Here is a 15,845-nt window from a genome sequence, read left to right as displayed (position 1 = left end):
CTCAGTAACTATTGATATTATCTGAGTAAAAGATGAGTGAAATTAATGGTGTGTCTTCAATTTTCTAGATTTCTAAATTCTTTTAATTTAAAAAGAAAATAAGTTATCATTTTCTTCTTCAAGTTTGGTCAAAATTAATCAATGAAATCATCTTACTGTTTTGTAGAACCATATTAACTACAATTTCATTTTATAAATAAACTAAAAAGCTTGGCATGGTTGTACACACCTTTAATCCCAGCATTCAGGAGGAAGAGACTGGTGGATCTCTACAAGTTAGAAGCCAACCTGGTCTACAAAACAAATACCAGCACACCCAGAGCTGCATAGTGAGATCCTGCCTCAAACAACAAATAGATTTTAAAAAAAGAGAGAAGAGAAAGAGAGAAAGAAACAAAGAAAGAAAGTCCGTCCATCCTGGGTGAACTTTATGGGCATTAAGTATTATAAATGTTCTCTCAGTACTGCCTCAGAGGTAACTCACATATTCTGTTACATTTCATTTCTATTTTTACTCTCTCTCATTATTCCTAATTTATTCTTTGATCCATATGCCATTTTAAATACTAATGATATTTAGTTCTAAACTCTAAATATGTTTATGGTTCTGGGGACCAGCCCAGAGCCTCATACACACCAGCAATCACTCTACCACTGAGTACATCCCAGAACCTGTTCCTGTTATTGCCTTCTAACTTCTTTTTTTTTTTCTTTTTTTGCGGGTTTGTTTTTTTTCAAGACAGGGTTTCTCTGTGTAGCCCTGGCTGTTCTGTGTCCTGGAACTCACTCTGTAGACCAGGCTGGCCACGAACTCAGAAACTTTAAAAGAATAAATTATCCCACCACAAAAAATAAGAACCACCAGAGAAGAGGAGACTAATTCTTCTCGGTAATAATCTGCCTCTGCCTCCCAAGTGCTGGGATTAAAGGCATGCGCCACCACTGCCCAGCCTAACTTTATTCTTAAATAGCCAAAGAATATCCTTTTAAATACACTTAAATTCTTTTCATAACCCAGAGTAAAAATCTCTCCTGAGAAATGTTACATGTGCATTTAAATATAACCCTGCATAATCACATTAGAGCAAAACCACAAAAGAAACAAAATAAAAGGGGGGAAAAAATCAACCCTGGATGAAAACAAACATATGAAAATAATTTGCAACAAACCAGAATCAGTCTTTGAGGACATTAAGGAATTCTTGCTACTTTTCTTTAGTACAGTACCATGGTTACATAACAGAAGGTCTTGAATTTTCAAAGACACTTTTTTGAAGTATTTTATGAGTTAATTGGAATGATATCCATAACTTACACTGAAGTGACTCAAGAAAAAAGATGCAAATTGTTAAGTCAATATCCAGTTCTCGTTAGGATGAAATAAAGACAAACAGAATTTATCCAACCACCCTAACAATGAGAAGCCTGACAAAACCACAAATGAGGTGAGCTCTTTTCCAAATGCCCACAGCTTCCAAGAAGCAACCTAAACAGCTGAGTTCAGTGAGGACAAACATTTAAGATCTGTGGGACAGAGTTGCCAAGAAAAGAAGAGTTGTAATACCTGGATTGTTTGATGAGTAATAATCTGAATGTAAAAGAATAAATTATCCCACCACAAAAAAATAAGAACCACCAGAGAAGAGGAGAATAATTCTTCTTGGATTTTTTTTCATTTTTGTTTTGAGACAGGGTCTTTCCATGTAGCCTTGGCTGCCCTACAATTCACTATGTAGGCTGGATTAACCCTGAACTCACAGAGATCTACCTGTATCTGCCTCCTGAGTACTGGGGTTAAAGGTATGTATATACTACTAAGCCCAGCCATAACACATCTAACACAGGACTGGTGAGTATTCATAGTCATATCACCAAGAAAGAAAGTCCTAAACGTGTATAAAGCACTGGGTATAACCCTCAGAGAAATAACTCCTTAGTAACGGGGTACAAGTAGCCATAGTCAAACAGCTGTTCTAGATCTATATTAACAAAGCTTAAATAAACATTTTCTTCCAAATTTAAATAACAAATTAGATTCAACTGATTCCAAGTAGCTTAACTGCCAGAAAAGTCTGAATATGTTTAAAGATACAATGAAACACCTCCAAATATAAAAATAGGAATTTCTTTATCCAACAATTACGATACATATATATGTGTGTATACATATTCTCCCATAACTAAAACAAAATTTAGTCCTTAGTAATAGAATGTTAGAGATGATGAAATTTGCAGATGAGGTTATAAAAGCAGATATTAAAATTAAGCCACACTTAAGCCCATTGGTGGGACACCTATAACCCAAGCACTTGAGAGGCAGAGGCAGTTTCCAGGTCAGCCTGGTCTACAGAATGAATTCCAGGGTAGCCACGGCTACTCTGAGAAACTCTTGTCTCATAAAACCAAAAACAAAGAAGTGTGTATGTGTGTGTACATACACATAATACATATGTTTACATATATGTATGTATATGCATGTGTGTGTGTGTGTGTGTGCGCACGCACCCGTGTGCATGTAAAAATCTAAAGCCAAAAAGAATACATGTAAAAGAAACCAGATAAAGTCAAATCATAAACTAATGGATGAAAACTAGAGGTCAAAATATTAAAATAAACTGGGACAGGGAACAACAACAACAACAAAAGCCACACAGAGATACACAGGGAAGAATGAAGACACAACTCTATAAATCACAAGGTAGGCACTTATGTTTAAAGTTCAAACTTTCAGCCCAAGATCCTTTAAGCAGTTAAATAAAGGGTCTTAGAGGTCAAAACTAAGACTTGTTTAGATATCAAAACTTCTAAATTATTAATACTAGACCTATACAACTAGAAATATTAAAAGAAAATTTTCAGAGAGAAAAAGTAATAACAGGGGGCTGGAGAAATGGCTCAGCCATTAAGAATTACTGCTCTTGCAGAGGACTTGAGTTCTCAGTACCCACATGGCAGGTACTCCAGGGAATCCTATACATTCTTCTAGCCTCTAAGGACACCAGATGTGCACATGATACAGAGACATTCAAGCAGAAAAAAAAAAAAATCCCATGCACAAAAAAAATAAACAAAATATAAATTTGTTTTTAATTATTCATACTTGTTAAAGTACAGGATAAAAAACAAAAATCAGACAACTCAAAAAACAAAAATTCCCATTTGTTCTCTCAAAATTTAATTATCAGCATTCTAATCACTTCTAATAAACTATTAGCCCATCTTTCAACAATCTGTTGTTCCTAAATACCTCCATTTCGAACAAGACAATGCAAGAAGTAGGCAAAAATAAAAGATCAAGTACCGATCAATTCCGGTATGAGAGAACATTTGTAGAACCTAGAAATACAATTCTGTAGATGTTTAAATCCTACACAAATACTTTTCCATGCACAGATTTCCCTGTCACAAGAAACCTCACTGTCTAAGTTGTTTCAAGGGCAAGAGGATAGGTACACACTGGGAAAATGTTAGGGTAGATTCTGGAGCACTCCATGGCATCTACTGGCACTCCCAAATAACTCAGTGTGGTAAGTAACTTTGAATGTTGCCTGGACTGGATTGAGAGACATCCAGACTGTTAGGACAGATCCTGTACAGTGTCTGTGAAAATTTCCAGATACTGTTAGATCATCAGGACTCTGATCTAACCAATGCTCTCAGCCACAGACAGATTTAAAATGTTGAGGAGACTACTGGATGGAGCTATGGAAGATGGGCCCTATTTTAAAGAAGTTAGTCATTGGGAATATGCATGCCTTTAATAAGCATATTTACCTTGACCCCACAACCTCCTGTCACCCCTCCTTTTTCCTGGCCACTATGAAGTGAGCAACTCTGTTCCATCAGAACGTTCTGTCTGCCTCTCTATAGGCCCAGAAACAATGACTGTATCAGCCCATGGGCTGGAACCTCTGAAACCATGAGCCAAAAGAAACTATTCTTTCCTTAAGCTGACTGTCTCAGGCATCTGTCATAGTAACAGAAAGGCACACAATCTAAGTCCAAACCAGATTTCCAAAGTCATCCATATGTACATTCAAGCTCAGGAAGCATTGCAATGTTTCTTCATGAAGAAATTCCAAACTTCAATCAGCAGCTATTTCCCTTTCCCCCAAGCCCCTACAGAATTGCTTTAAGCATCAGTAGAGTATTAACAGGGCTAAGGACCACCTATGCTTCTAGGTAAAAGAACTGCTAAGAAAAATTTACAAGAGTCCACAACCTAAAATCCAAAGCCAGTTTTCAAACGGTACCTGTGTTTAACACAGATAAGCTCTGTGTTGGTTTTCATCCTGGCTTATGTGCAACAGAGCTGAGTAAACTTGTAATCCTAGCACTCATGAGGCTGAGGCAGGTTGGAGCATTACAGAATGTTACAGAAATCACTAAAGACATTAAGTTTCTTTAGTGTTGATTTAACAACAATGCATCCTTTTTTTTCTGCTGCAATAAGAACACTAACATGAGATCAAAAGACCTCTGTAATAGTGCCCCCCTGAATAGATTAACAAATATCTAGAGATAGGGCAAGAAAGACAGTGCTCTTGAAAGCACTAGCTGTTGTTCTTCCAGAGGACTAAGGTTTGACTCCCAATACCCAAAGGGGAGCTCACAACAGTTTTTAACTCTAGTTCCAGGGAATCCAACCCCTTCTTCTGAGTTCCAGAGTATACCAGACACCCATGTAATACACAGACATACAGGCAGGCAAATACTCATACATGTAAGATAAACTTGATTTTGTTTCTGTTTTTTAATTTAATTAAAAAAAAAATAACCTAGGGCTGGAGAGATGGCTCAGAGGTTAAGAGCACTGACTGCTCTTCCAGAGGTCCTGAGTTCAATTCCCAGCAATCCCACAATCCCACAATCATCTGTAATGGGATCTGATGCCCTCTTCTGCTGTGTCTGAAGACAGCTACAGTGTACTCAAACACATAAAATAAATAAATAAATAAATAAATCTCTAAACAAACAAACAGACAAACAACATGAAGCGTAGTCAAAGTGATATTTCTGGGTGTTTCTATGAGACTGCCATGTGAGTTACGGATGTGAGTGGGGAAGACAAACACAGGTGAACATCACCAGCTCACCATCCTGCATGCATTTTTCTCCCTTTCTCTCTCTTTGATGGCCTCCCATGAGACTTCTTGTAGTCCATAACAAGTCAATTCCTCTAATAAACCCCCTCACATACCTAGATTATCCAGATCCATTTATCTGTTTCTTATTGGTTTTATTTCTCTGGGGAGAACCTGTAAAGTCTGTGATTATGCATAAAAACTTGTGAAAATATTTTTTATTTTCTTCCCTGGCACTGTTTCTGTTTCTCCTATTTAAATCTCTCTCTCATCTACTTATAGCCTTATCTGTTTAACTTACTATACTAACCAGGATTACCACAAACCATGAGAAATGAGAGCATTTTTACTTTTCCCTCAACTTTAGTAAGAATACCTTTCAGTTCATCGCATATTCATAAAATCATGCTAATTCTTTCCTTCCAGATCTATTTTAGAAATCTAGTATTTTAAAATTCACATGAAAATCTGGCTAGAAGAAACAAAAAAAAACTGTACATTTTACATGTACAAATGTGAGCATTTTATATCTTAAGAAGGAAAATTTAAATCCCCAAACTACCAAGAGCTATTTTTTTTAAGTACTTTAGTTGTGGGGTTTTATTTTGTTTTTTGGCTTTGTTGTTTGTTTTTAATGGACACTGACAGTTTACTATGTATCAAGAAGGAAAGGGACTATCCTGATTAGGTAAAGTTTTTATTTAATTAAATACTTACTTGTGTTCAATCCCTAGAACCCATGAGGTAGAAAAAAGAACCAATTCTCAAATGTTGGCTTCTGACCTCCAAGCACACCACGACAGGCTTCTGTTCCCACCCCACCCCCACCAAAAAATAAATAAATAAATGCAATTTTTAAATAATTTTATAAATTAGCACCTGATTTAAAAATAGGTCAAGTAAAATAAATGCTTATGCAAGCTTGTTAACTTTATATAATGGTTACAAAAAAAAAAAAAACAAAACTTGAGGACAACATCGTGAAGGAAGAAATACTTATTTTGACTCACACACTCAAAGGAAGAAATACTTATTTTGACTCACACACTCAGATATTTTATTCTGCCATGGCAGAGAGTGTGACAGAGCAAAGTGGCTCACATCAGTGGCCAGGGAGCAGAAAAAACACTTTTTTCTTATTTCCCTTTTATTCTACCTAGGCCTCAACATATTGGATGATAGGTACCTCCTATATTCAGGAATTATCACGCCCTTACACCCAGTTAATCCTCTCTAGACTACTAATCTCAGCCTCAAGATAGCCACGGTCAACCACCACAATAACAGTACTTATAAACTGAATGTAATGATAATTAAAATTTGTTAAGCACTTGCTATTTACCAGGCTATGTACTGCTCTGTACTTTTCTATCTGATCCACCAAACAGGTCTATTAATTTAAAAAATTATCAAGCAATGTAGAAGAAACTGGTGGTGTAAGAGATATGTAATAAGCCCAAGGGCATGGACAAATCAGAAGCAATATGAAGGAGGCAAGTGAGGTATCAATGAGGCCATGATAACAGCTCTACTATCTTCATAAAGTCGGCCTCATGCATGACTCTGATGTGACTACAAAGAACTGAGAGGAAAACCATCAGGTGGCAGCACATGGCCTTCAAGCCTAGCATTCACCTTTAAGATATACTTTTTAAAGCTACATACAATGAAATACTAAAGAGGAATAAAACGTACTTTTTATAGATCAAAAATATATGTGTAGACCCTTGATTTCCACAGCTGGTAATTGTGACTGGCATGGTTGACTCCACAGGAATGCAAGCCAATCTCCAGCCCTTGCACCACTTACTCAGTCAGACACCACAGAACTGCCTGTTTCTATATGTAGAGTTCTACATGCAGTTCAGACTCTGAACTGACTCAACTGAACTTTGTTCTTATACTTTAACAACTGGTCAGGGACTCAAAAGGTAAAGCCAGAACAGACTGCCATCAGGTCTCACAGGCACATGTTAAACACTCTTGCATCTCTACCTAAACAAAGCACAGCCTCTATACACCTCACTTTTGCATCCAGTCCTCCTTGGCAAAGCTCTCTTGGTTTCCCCAGTGCCAATGTGCCAACTCTACTCCAATTCCTTACCATCTATTCCAGTACTAATCCTTGCCAACAGATTCTATCAGTCTATAGATGCCTTTGAACTGAAAATGTTATCCTTCCTACAATATCAATCTAACCAAGAGAAATAATGACTCAGGCAAAGCAATATCACACTCAAATAGAAATCAAAGGTTCTGTTTCTTACAAATCATCTTGCATCCTCCTCATGAAAATTGTTCCCATAAATACTTAAGTATTTCTCAATATGATTTTCTTCAATCTCTACTCTTCTCATACAATACAGTCTATTTAAGAATAAAATTCCACACTTTAAAACAGCATCAAACCTCTCCACCATCATCCTCAAAAATACACAAGTAACTCCTAGAAGCAAGCAGAAGCACCATAATGACCATCAAAATATTAAAAGTGCTACCTTTCTAATGTCATCTTTGTGGTGCTGGGGACTTAACACGGGGACCTCATGGGTGCTGAGACAAGCACATTACCACTGAGCTGAGCCCCAGTCCTTCTGGTGCCAGAAACTCAATCTAAAAGCAATTGGGGAAAAAAACTTCCCAAAAGTACCAAAAGATGCACACTAATGCCTAAATTCCATCAAGAACGCATGTCTGCTCAGTTCAGAACCTATCTCCAGGGATAGTTCTAATTACAGGTGCCTGTAACTACCATAACAGTAGCTTTCTTTACATGCCTAGAAAGAAAGAAATGTGCTGCAAAGAAATTCGAAACTCCAAAAGCTGAAAATGTACCAAACACAGCAAGGTTCAAAAGTATCTCAACAGTCAGTTGAGTGGCAGGCAGAAGCAGGTAGAACTCTACAAGTTTGAGGCCAGTGTGGTCTACAGAGCTGGTTCCAGGACAGCCAGAGCTGCCTCAAAAACAAACAAACAAACAAAAACAAAAAGTATCTTGACAGTCAAAACCATGACAAACAACTGACCTTTATGGTACTATTCCTATCCTTCTACCATCTATCCTTTACACAACAGGGTAACTCTATTCAAGAAAAGTACAAGTATGTTAGCCTTCCAGACTCAGTCTAAACTATAGTTTATAAAGCTGAGCATGATCCTTGTAGGTGATTGCATCCCCTACACCCAACTCCTGTCCGTTCTCATCCTCCTCCACTTCTCCTTCTATGTGCAGTATCTCTATCTGTCACCTTTTTTGTCATCCTGAGTTCTCTGAACACCCAATCTAGTGCACATTCCCACCACTCACTCTCTAATGGCTACTCTGGTATTCTTTGTGAGTTCTAACTAACATTTACTACCCATCACCACTATTAGAATACAGTCACAAGTTAAATCAGCACTCTGTTCACTACATATCCTCAGCACCTAGACAACAGTCAGGTACAGCATGCTGGTATACACCTTTAATCTCAGCACTTGAGAGGCTGACACAGGAGGACCTCTGAGTTTGAAGTCACTTTGGTTTACACAGCAAGTGCTAGTCAGCCAGGGATATATAAGGAGACCCTATCTCCAAAGAAGAAAAATTGATCGATAAATACCAATATAAATAATTAATGAATGAACCTATCCAAATGTTCCATGCAAAGGGAAACTACATTTTAGAGATTAAGAGCCATAATCCAATCACTGAAAAACATGTGGTCATATGGAACACATTTCAGTGAACAGAATTTCAAAAATCCTGGCATTGGCATAAAATTTACTCTTTTATAAACCTCTATACCTACTTTCAAGATAAAGGATCCGGGATTATCTTACTGCTATCATGGATGCATTTCAGGAAATTTTCATGCAAAATAATCATGCGGCATTCACAACTGTCTGAACTACCTACTTCATTATGCCTTAGTTTTCCCATTTGAAAAAAAAAATATGATTTACCAGTGCTTATACCTAATGGTGACATTGTGTGGACTAAATGTATGTGTGTTTAAAGTGTTGAGAATGGTATACAGCATGCACTACCTAAGAATGTAGTAAGTTATTGTTTAAAAAATAACTGCTGAACATTGTGACAGATATCTACAAACCAGCATAAAGAAAGCTGAGGGAGGAAGATGAGGTTGAAACAATCTTTGGTTATAATTGTCTCAAAACAACAACATATTTACCCATTTAGGCTATTTTTTTCAATGAACAAATATATGCTTCAAAATGCTTCAGGGATTAGACTTGGCTCAGCAGTTAAGAGCACCTCCTGCTCTTTCAGAGGATACAAGTTAGATTCCAAGCACCTGCACTGCAGCTAATAAGTGTCTGTAAACACCAGTTCTGAGTGTTCTGACACTTTCTGGCCTCTATGAGCATCAGACATGCAAGTGCACAAACATACTTTCCAGTAAAAATACCCATATGCACAAAATAAAATATACTTTCAGATTAAAAAGACACAGTTGTTTTTAAAAAGCAACTTAGTTCTTATAGGAAAAAAAAAGTCTAACTCACTCTACCTCTTTAATTAAAAGACCATGTAAAAGTACTTAATGAGCAAAATAAATACACTAGCAAGAACGGTAATCTGCTCTATTTTAAAGTTGATTACAGTATGGCTGAGGCACAGCTCTGTGGTAAAGTGCTTAGCTAGCATCCTGAATTCTTAGGTTTGATCCTGAGTACCACTCAAAATGGTAAGGGGGTCAATTAAAAAACAACAACATAAATCTTCAGAGCTTCTCCTCACACACACTCTCTCAGAAATTTGAGCACACTTAATAGTGTATCTGCCAATCTTTACAAGTTCTGAGAATACAAATATTAAAAAGTTACAATAAATAGCTACTGATCTTGTGGAGCTTTGCTCCAAAATGATAAACAATAAACAAAGCTATAAAAAGTTAATGGAAGAAAGGTATAGAAAAATGGTGGCTTAAAATTCCCAAGGAAGGAGCTAGTATTTTTAATATAAGGTAATCTTTATAATCATATGAAAAGTCTTGATAGAGAATGAACTGCAACAATATGAATGTCCATACCACTACTGAACTTTTAAACTACATACTTTAAAATCATTAAGATCTTATTGCCCTTTTTTAAGTTTCCAAAATAAAAATTTAAAAAGCTGATAATTCAGCCACATACAGAAATATCTATTTCATGTAAAGGACCAGCGGATAAAGGCCCTGACACAGAAGCAAATTTGGCAGGAAAAGAAATGAACACAAAGGCACTCACAGCTCTTATAAACTTTTACATACAATGGTGAATTACTTGACAAGTGTGCTATTGTTTGTTCAACTGAAATATTTTTAATCAAGATAAAATTCATACAATAAAAGTCATAACTAAAGCCGGGCGTGGTGGCGCACGCCTTTAATCCCAGCACTCGAGAGGCAGAGGCAGGCGGATTTCTGAGTTCGAGGCCAGCCTGGTCTACAAAGTGAGCTCCAGGACAGCCAGAGCTATAAAGAGAAACCCTGTCTCGAAAAACCAAAAAAAAAAAAAAAAAAAGTCATAACTATAGCCACTATAAAGCATACAATCTATTACTGGCTGGTGTGACCACTTTTGGATGATAGCTGACTGTTAGGCTGAAGAGAAACTGAGAGGGACAGATTCAGGGAGAAGAGTGACTGAACTAAAGATGACTTTAACTTGAATTAGGAAGGCAGTAACAGTGAACTGCAATCAGCTACTCAGGAGAACAAATTCAAAGCTTACCTGGGTTACAGAGAAAATAACTACAAACTACCAGCAAAGAAATGTGTCTTTCAAAAGCTTGCTGTTACTTTATAGCCCATGATGAAACTCTTCTTCTGGCTTAAACCTTTAAATACATCAAGTACAAAAGGAACAATCTTCTAAAGACTAAGAGTAAACCAAAACCAAAACAGCACAGAGCTAGAGCATCCCTTTCACTACTTATGCATTACCATGCAAGGCCCAATGAACAGCAGGAAGTTAACAGGAAGGGCTCAGAAGATGCCAACCAGAGGCCAGGAAAATACATAGCTCAATGGCAGAAAACTTGTCTAATATCCACAATGACTGGAATTTGATACCCAGTACTGAAAAAGAGATTAAAAAAAAGTTGCCAACCCAAACTCCTTTTATCTTCAAACATAGACAATACTATTAAAGGTGTTCCCATGTAGAAATGTTTCCTGATAATAGCAAAAGAAACACATTTAACCGGGAGTGCAGAGTGAAACTTCCTTATCTGAGGTCAGTGGAAAATGACAGCTTCTGGTGAAGGAAAGTTTCTAGATCGCCCAAGTTTTTCCATGTGTCATTATCTTTCCACTTGAACTTTATAATTTCTCTCCATAGCCTCGCATCTTGATTAGGGGAGGCTACAATGATGCAATAATCCTAAGGCTATTTTACTGCAGCATTGTAACTATATTAAATCACTCCACTCTGCACTTTGTCAAGTAAGTTATCTTTCTCTTCTGCTACTTTATTTCATTTACACAGAAAAGCCTATCAGCAGCAGTTTGCTTCCTTGCCCTGTTACGGATTTCAGAAATCTGAATTTCTATAACGTACACAGTAAATGCACTCAGTACCTAACACTTTAAAGGTCCAGAGGAAATTGTGAACACAATTTAACACACACAGTTAACACACACACACACACATAAACAATAGGGATGGTAAGATGGCACTTCCCACCAAGCCTGAAAACTGAGTTCAACCACTTAACCCCACAGGACAGAGTACTTTCCTAGCATGTGTGAGAAGGCTTAGGTTCAATCAAAGTACTGCAAAACATCATGAAAATAAGTAACTAAATAAACTATGCATGATTGTGCACACCTGAAATCCTAGCTACTCAGCCTACAGATGGTGGGTTAATAGTATCACTTTACATTAACAAAATTTTTTCTCTATATCCAAACAAAAAAGTTGGTAAATTAACAAAAATATTAACAATAAACCTTCCTAGTTATAGAAAACTCAATTACAACATATGAAAGGGTAGATAAAGGACAAACTAAAGCTGGTACATTTCTAATGCCTCAAGAAAATTAGCTGCAATCAAGGTATTTCCAATACTTTCACTTACATTAATTTCAAAATCTGACACTGTAGTTACTCAGTTGCCTTTCTCACGGCTGTGGCCTGGCAGTGTAGTCCACCACTGACAGGAAGATGTGTGCAGGAAGGCCAGGCAACTAGTCACAATTCATCCATAGTCTGCAAGCAGCGATGGGGCCCTGACGCTCAGTATCCTTTCTGGTTTGTTTTTTTCCCCTTTTCAATCAGTCCAGGACCCCAATCCATAGCATGGCAGCACACACATTCAGGTCTTCCCTCCTCAGCTAACCCTCTCTGGAAACACCCTACAGAGTTGTGTCTCCTAAGTAATTCCAAATTCAGTCAAGATGTCAATTAAGTTCAACAATGTAATTTCAAAATCTTTCTTTTCAAATCATTATCTTTGCCTCAAGAAACATCCATGACCAATGTTCTTTATGCTGCTATATATTCACTCTGATCTTGAAATATTACACAGCACTTACAAAAGTGCTGTCTCATATAACAAAAATAGCCTTCTAAGAACTATGTCCTATATTTCAGCAATATTGCAGAGTATTTTAATGCACTTAGACACACCATTTCTACTATATAACTTCAAACTGAAAACAGTATCTATTTCTTCACTAGAAACCAGTCAAATCATCTAGAACCAACTATCTACATCTCACAGTTACAAGTGAAACTTCAAGATAACAGGGTATATCTATAATTAAAAGCATATTTCAACACATCCATTTTCAAAAAATATTCTAGACTCTTATAAACATAAATAATAAAGACAGCTGGATCTGAAGTGAAGCTAAGAAACCCTTTCACAAATACAAACTAAATCAATCACACAGGGCACAAAATATGAGTGACTAAAATCCACTGACTATTCTATTTCTACCTTTCACTTAAGAAATGAAGTTTTTAAATTCCAGAATGGATGGATGGAGATATATATAACTGAGATTTTTCATATACTTTCAAATAAATACCACCAGTACAGATGATAATCTTCATTAAAGACGGAAGCTTCCAACCTACCTACATTATTCTCCCACACAGATGCAAGAAATTCCAGCCACCATTTCCACTGCTGCTGTACCTCTATCTTACATTTCACCCTAAACCCATTTCCATGACCTCGCTTTCCACCTATGTCACACTTGTCTGGCTCTACACATGAAGGAAAAAAAAAAAAAACTCTTGGATTACTAAGAGATTTGTACTACACTGGAAAAAATCAGATTTTATATGTCACCAGGAAAATTAAACATTCTGACCAAAATAAAGTTAGAATTTATAAGTACAAATGACTAATTCCCTAACTAGTCTGTGAGTACAAATGACTACCTATCTCCCAGACTAGCAAATGGTTCTGGATTAAAGTACTTAATCCTTATTATTGTCCACTTGGAATTATGATAATAATACTGTATTAATTGGAAGGTATACTCTCTAATGCACTGCAAGAATATTCTACTTTAAAAAAAATCATCATGACATTTAGCTGTATATAATGAAGCTATTCCCATAACACTGTAGACAGCCAGCAATTCAAAGGCTGTTTTACTAGACTACAACCTTGCTTAATGAAAATGTCTATGTAACATGAACTCACAAATCCACTCCACTCACCAAGCAATGTTGTTCTGTGGGTTTTTTTTAACTTCATTTAATATTGTGCGTATGATGTATACCTGTAATAGAGAGTGTGGGAATGCAGGCACACATTAATGTGCCACAGCAGATATGAGAGGACAACTTTTGGGAGTTGGTTACCTCCTTTTACTGTGGATTCAGGGCAGCTTATCAGGCTTTTTTAAAAAACAAAAAACCTGCTGAGCCATTTCACCAGCACTAATTCTGCAATTTTAATAAAACACTTATTATAAATCTTGATGTGAGCTAGGCTTTGTGCAAGGTCCTAAAACAAATAAACTAAAAATAAAGTCAGGGATGAGTAGATAGCCTAGTTGATAAAGTGTCCACCACATTAACATGAGAATCCCAGAACACTTGTAAAAAGCTTGTAAGCTTAGTGCTGGAGAGGCAGAGATAAGCAAATCCCTGTGACTCACTGGTTGGACAGCCAGCCTAGCCCGCTCAGTAAACCCCAAGCCCCAGTGAGGTTTTAGACAGATGAGAGACAGATAGACAGACTCATTCATGCACACTCCAAACCTAGATTTTACATATGACAGAAAACATTTAATAGTTATCTCGGTGTGGCTTATTTGCTTAACATGACAACCTCCAGTTCTATCCATTTTCCTACAAATTTGGTCAGTCTTTAAAACTGAATTAAACTGTACTGTGTATAAATAATGCATTCCTTTATCCATTCATCTGTTAATGGTCTTCTAGGTTGATATATGCTATTATTCCAAAACTCAGTCAAAAGTTCAAGTATTTGTGTGACTATGTGTCTCTAATCATCATTAATGTAAGCAAAGACATGGAAAGATATTTGTGGAACTATTGTTAGTTCCACAAATAGTATACATCCATTTGCCTAAAATTTAAAGATAATCCTGTTCTCTTCATCTTGTTTCTGAAATAGAAAGTTCACAATCTGCCTCTAGTAGGATCTAAAATCCTAAAGGCTAATTCCAACAAGATAAATCAGTAACAAAAACAGAGGCTAAAGAGAAAGTTCAGTATGGATTAGCAGTTTAAAGTACAAGCTGCTCTTACAGAGGACTTGGGTTAGTTCCTAGTACCTACCAGGTGGTCACAACCATCTATAACTCCAGTCCCAGGAGATCTGATAACCTCTTTTGGCCTTCACAGGCACCAGTTATACACAGTGCATATATATACATGTAGGCAAAACACTCATACATTTAAAATAAAATCACTTTGTAAAAATGTATTAGTGTATCTTCAAACTAATGGCTCCCCTCTGTTCCAAATTTATAGACTACTACCATCTAACTCTCTAGCCACAGAGAACGGAAGAGCAATGCAAACTCCTAAGCAGTCCCCAGGAAGAAGCATGATAGTATTAAGTCCCAGACTGTGATACCCACCCCCACCTTCTAGCTAGAGTCAAAATCTCAAGACAATTTCAACAACTTAGATCCTCATTACAGAGCCACTTTCCATTGTAAAAGCTCCTAAGATTCCATTTCAACAGTAAACCCTCAGTACATTTTGTTAGCCTAACATTAAACATTTGCCAAGTTTTACTAGTGCTTTTTCATGTGTTATGTGTGTGTGTGTGTGTGTGTGCATATGGGGTGGCGGGGTGGGGGACAATATATGTGACTGTCAGAGGACAACTTATGGAATTGGTTCACTCCTCTACCATGTAAGTCCCAGGGATAAAACTCAGGTTGTCAGTGCCTTTACCTGCTGAGCCAGCTTGACAGCCCTCACTACTTTTAAAATCTTTTTTTCTACAATAACTACTGTAACCTGAGACTAAACCACACAGTTCACCAAGCAGCTAACTTATTCCTTATTGTATTACATCCCAGTCATTCGATATGGAGACCAACTGCATCCCATAATATTCCACCTCCTAGTTATGGCCCAGAATACGAATAATGCAAGTCCAGGTTCTTATGGCCCAGTTAAGCATCTCTCTTTACTGCCATTTAAAACTCAAAGACCAGATTATTTTCCCCAACTAATGTTTGAAATGGTAAATTCACAATTTGCATATAACCAGATGTACCAGGCAATCTAGCACCAAAGAAATTAATTCCAACATGTTAAATTAACAAA

At 36.9% G+C, this 15,845-nt stretch overlaps 1 protein-coding gene across 1 annotated transcript in view; it reads right to left on the bottom strand.

The window, feature by feature from the left end:
* The window catches only part of Adam10 (ADAM metallopeptidase domain 10), a 111,209-nt gene that overhangs the window by 87,465 nt on the left and 7,899 nt on the right, over window positions 1-15,845 (bottom strand). The gene's annotated exons all lie outside the window — the stretch shown is intronic.

This window comes from Mus caroli, unplaced genomic scaffold (genome assembly GCF_978045245.1).
Source record: "Mus caroli unplaced genomic scaffold, Mus_caroli_1 scaffold_11, whole genome shotgun sequence".
NCBI lineage: Eukaryota > Metazoa > Chordata > Mammalia > Rodentia > Muridae > Mus > Mus caroli.
The sequence above is the reverse complement of the archived record's forward strand: the minus strand, read 5'-3'. Positions and strand labels throughout refer to the sequence as shown.